This window comes from Schistocerca piceifrons, unplaced genomic scaffold (assembly GCF_021461385.2).
Source record: "Schistocerca piceifrons isolate TAMUIC-IGC-003096 unplaced genomic scaffold, iqSchPice1.1 HiC_scaffold_943, whole genome shotgun sequence".
NCBI classification, from domain to species: domain Eukaryota; kingdom Metazoa; phylum Arthropoda; class Insecta; order Orthoptera; family Acrididae; genus Schistocerca; species Schistocerca piceifrons.
This window is the reverse complement of record NW_025729216.1, coordinates 1145001-1150000: the sequence shown is the minus strand read 5'-3', so window position 1 is coordinate 1150000 and position 5000 is coordinate 1145001. Positions and strand designations below refer to the sequence as shown.

General features: G+C 54.3%; 1 non-coding gene across 1 annotated transcript in view; it reads right to left on the bottom strand.

Moving 5' to 3' along the window:
* LOC124772822 overlaps positions 1–1066 on the bottom strand; it is a 1909-nt gene extending 843 nt beyond the window's left edge. Inside the window, exon 1 of the ribosomal RNA XR_007014282.1 lies at positions 1–1066. This exon is cut by the window's left edge and continues 843 nt beyond it. This is a non-coding gene — a ribosomal RNA (small subunit ribosomal RNA).
* Positions 1067–5000: the final 3934 nt, after the last annotated feature.

Below are 5000 nucleotides of genomic sequence, written 5' to 3'. Positions count from 1 at the left end.
ATTAATGAAAACATACTTGGCAAATGCTTTCGCTTCTGTTCGTCTTGCGACGATCCAAGAATTTCACCTCTAACGTCGCAATACGAATGCCCCCGCCTGTCCCTATTAATCATTACCTCGGGTTCCGAAAACCAACAAAATAGAACCGAGGTCCTATTCCATTATTCCATGCACACAGTATTCAGGCGGGCTTGCCTGCTTTAAGCACTCTAATTTGTTCAAAGTAAACGTGCCGGCCCACCGAGACACTCAATAAAGAGCACCCTGGTAGGATTTCAACGGGGTCCGCCTCGGGACGCACGAGCACGCACGGGGCGGTCGCACGCCTTCAGCTCGCCCCACCGGCAGGACGTCCCACGATACATGCCAGTTAAACACCGACGGGCGGTGAACCAACAGCGTGGGACACAAATCCAACTACGAGCTTTTTAACCGCAACAACTTTAATATACGCTATTGGAGCTGGAATTACCGCGGCTGCTGGCACCAGACTTGCCCTCCAATAGATACTCGTTAAAGGATTTAAAGTGTACTCATTCCGATTACGGGGCCTCGGATGAGTCCCGTATCGTTATTTTTCGTCACTACCTCCCCGTGCCGGGAGTGGGTAATTTGCGCGCCTGCTGCCTTCCTTGGATGTGGTAGCCGTTTCTCAGGCTCCCTCTCCGGAATCGAACCCTGATTCCCCGTTACCCGTTACAACCATGGTAGGCGCAGAACCTACCATCGACAGTTGATAAGGCAGACATTTGAAAGATGCGTCGCCGGTACGAGGACCGTGCGATCAGCCCAAAGTTATTCAGAGTCACCAAGGCAAACGGACCGGACGAGCCGACCGATTGGTTTTGATCTAATAAAAGCGTCCCTTCCATCTCTGGTCGGGACTCTGTTTGCATGTATTAGCTCTAGAATTACCACAGTTATCCAAGTAACGTGGGTACGATCTAAGGAACCATAACTGATTTAATGAGCCATTCGCGGTTTCACCTTAATGCGGCTTGTACTGAGACATGCATGGCTTAATCTTTGAGACAAGCATATGACTACTGGCAGGATCAACCAGGGAGCTGCGTCAACTAGAGCTGAGCAGCCGGCCGCCCGGGAGTGTGTCCCGGGGGCCCGCGCGAACACGCAAGCGTCCGCTCAATCATTCTGCAAACAGGAGGAGGCTGAGCTCCCCTGCACAATACACCTCGAAACCCTCTCAGGTCCCGGCGGCGCGCAGCGCCGTCCCAAGTACTTGGTCGGGTTCGAGAGAGGCGCAATCGCCCGGAGTTAGGCGAGTAGACGCTTTCGGTGCGACCACCCGTGCTCCCAACTGAGCTTGCCGCTGCCGACAGAGGCCCGGGAGCGTGCTGTCGTGGCATTGCCGGCGGGAGACAACACGCGCCACCTACGGTGACCGGCAGCTCCAACGCCAGCGCCACAGAAGGACAAAAGCCCCACTTGGGTGCCGAAGCGAACTCTCCCAGCACAGCGCACGCGCCAACACATCCGCACAGCTGCGATACAAACCACCAGCGAGAACCGCTGGGGCGACCGAGCAGCAGACGGCGTCGCGGCGCCGAGCGCCGGGCGGCGGCGCATCCTCAACGCACACAGTCCTCAATCGGACCAGCACACTGAAGATGTCCACCGCGCTTCGCACCGGGCCCGCGAGGACCTACTTTGGCCGCACGGCGCCGCGCGCAGGGTGCGCCGGCGCGCAGCTGCGACGCCTGCCGCGTCCGTCGGCCGGCGCGCCTGCCACTGGCCGCCCCCACCAGCCGGCTGTAGCGCGTGCGCCCACGCACCGCGCGGCCAGCACGCCGGGAGGCGCCCCCTCACCGGCCGGGGACGGTCCCACCCAGCCACCGCCGCGTATCGCTTCACACCCAGATGCCGTTCAGTTTCGTCGGCATGGTGGGTATCGCTGGAACAACCGGTTAGTACCTCAACCTATCGTCGCCATCACCGATTCACCCCTAGCGAGAACAACCGCACCACAACAGGTTACCATTTCTTCATTTGCGTAACTTCACCAGAAAACGCAGGCGTCCATCGCCATTTGCAACTTCAACGATTATTGCATGCCTGTGTCAGGTGTCACGCCACACTACGTCTGCCCACATACACGCAACAAAATGTGCACGCCTAGACAATACGTGGAAGGTGGCCCCCGTACGTATGCGATGTCCATTGCTCGAACGACTGTCAACCGGCCTCTGTAGCATGTCGCAGATATGGAACGCGGTGCACCATGCCATCACGGTGTGTGAGGAGAGACGACTAGGTCCGAATACATCAACAGACAGCTCATGCTGATCGCCATCCACGGCGTCCGTTCCTCCCACACGTCTCTATGGCGTACCACACTGCAATCCAGCTCTCATAGGGAGACGACACGTAGCTGCGTGCACAATATTTGCACTGTATGGTCCGCCGTTTTTGGGCGCAGTCGTTGTACGGTCACACATGTGCCACGATGTATCATTCAGTACATAAGGACGAATGTGCAGTACAGATTGTGGTTCACGCGTACGACATCAGCGGACAGTTGACACAGGCCGCACCACAACGTAGCCTGCGTACGTCGCATGCGAAGGGCATTGAACATGCAAACTTGTCACCAACCAGCTTGCGAAGGCAGGGGGCAAGGTGGGGACGTGGGGACGTGGGGAGGGGTGGGGGGGGGCGGCATGTACGTCCTGCTGCCATCCACATTACAGTGTACAGCAGGAGCATGTGGAAAGTCAGCAAGACTTGCAAGGTGTTTAACATGAAGCGATACACAGGGGAGCGGGCAGTGCGAGTAGCGAACTATATTGCGAGGGTTGCGGGTGGGCAACACTACACTAATTGAACGAGTCGTATAACAATTACAGAGCAGGTTTAGGCGACAACGTGGGTTACGTTAGCGGACAACGTGGGTTAGGTTAGGGGACAACATGGGTTAGGTTAGGGGACAACATGGGTTAGGTTAGGGGACAACATGGGTTAGGTTAAGGCACAACATGGGTTAGGTTAAGGCACAACATGGGTTAGGTTAGGGGACAACATGGGTTAGGTTAGGGGACAACATGGGTTAGGTTAGGGGACAACATGGGTTAGGTTAGGGGACAACATGGGTTAGGTTAGGGGACAACATGGGTTAGGTTAGGGGACAACATGGGTTAGGTTAGGGGACAACATGGGTTAGGTTAGGGGACAACATGGGTTAGGTTAGGGGACAACATGGGTTAGGTTAGGGGACAACATGGGTTAGGTTAGGGGACAACATGGGTTAGGTTAGGGTACAACATGGGTTAGGTTAGGGTACAACATGGGTTAGGTTAAGGTACAACATGGGTTAGGTTAAGGTACAACATGGGTTAGGTTAAGGTACAACATGGGTTAGGTTAAGGCACAACATGGGTTAGGTTAAGGCACAACATGGGTTAGGTTAAGGCACAACATGGGTTAGGTTAAGGCACAACATGGGTTAGGTTAAGGCACAACATGGGTTAGGTTAAGGCACAACATGGGTTAGGTTAAGGCACAACATGGGTTAGGTTAAGGCACAACATGGGTTAGGTTAAGGCACAACATGGGTTAGGTTAAGGCACAACATGGGTTAGGTTAAGGCACAACATGGGTTAGGTTAAGGCACAACATGGGTTAGGTTAAGGCTCAACATGGGTTAGGTTAAGGCACAACATAGGTTAGGTTAAGGTACAACATAGGTTAGGTTAGGTTACACGTTGTTGTAAGGAAAGGTGTAGGGGGGGGGGGCGGGGGCGGCACGTTCGTTGATAGTGATTATAGTAAGTGAATGCTTGTGACATGATGAGATTTGTCACGTCAGGATGCACCTTTGGCTTATTAGAGGCGGCGCTCCAATTCTATGCTTGTGTCAGACCTGTGTCTTTGACTCAGGTCATTGTTTGTGGGCTGTGACAGGAGGTACTATTGTGATGTTGGGTGCACCGTTGTATAGGACATGTGTGGGTATTGGTGCCTTATCTGCGCAATGGTGGATGTCGAAAGGGGGGGATATTCTATTTTCCGCATGGACCTCCTGGTCTGGTTGTGATAGTGTGGATTGTGTAATGTGGCGGAGAGGATGCACTGGATGTTGTTCCATGCTGGTGCTTACATATTGTATGTGCGCCCGTTAGAAGCAGAGAGTGGTGCGTGATGAGAGTGTCTGGCTGACGTGTGGTTCCCATTGTGGGCACACTCTTTCAGCATGTATACGGACAGTTGTATATATATTCTGTAATTTGATGGCTCTGCATTGATTACTAATCAGCGCCGTGTGTACGGGTAATCTGGTTCCAGTCCAAAATGTTCCATCTGTGTACATTAGTGACAAAGACTCCCCCCATGCAGTGGGGCTCGGTCTGTTATAACTCTTCCGCGTAATATATTTGCCCCACGTTTTTGCGACTGCGAGTGCGAGTGCGAGTGCGAGTGCAACGCGAATGGGGACCGACATGCTGATGGCTCGGTATCGGACGCCGTACAGTGAGCAACGCGATCGCGTCTCTCGCTCGTAAGTGGTACAGGTCGCGGCTCATGTATAGGGACAGCGGGAATGTCGCATATTGGAAATAACTCTTCATGAAACGCAAGTTATAGGGGTGGATTGCACTTTACGAGTGCGGGAAACGTCCGCCGTTCATCCGCTGGAGGTGCGCGTTTGGCGGTTGGGGTGGTCCACGAACGGGTGCGGGTGGAGTCATTGCCGGTCCACGGCTTCGTGCGGCAGAGCCACTGGAGAATGGGTGCTATGGTCGACAGAGGCTGCAGGCTTTGTGGGTGGCGTCGAAAGGCGGGCACTGTGGCGCCATCGCTGTCTTAGTCGGCTTGGCGTCTCATAGATGGCGGTAGCGTCGTTGCAGGAGGTCATGTTGCGGGAGACCTACAGATGGCGGTATGTTTTGTGGTGCGGACGTAGTGTTGTCAGATGCGCATAGATGGCGGTATTGCATGTGGTGTCGCCCTATTTTCATAGATGGCGATACTGTTTTGCCGGCATG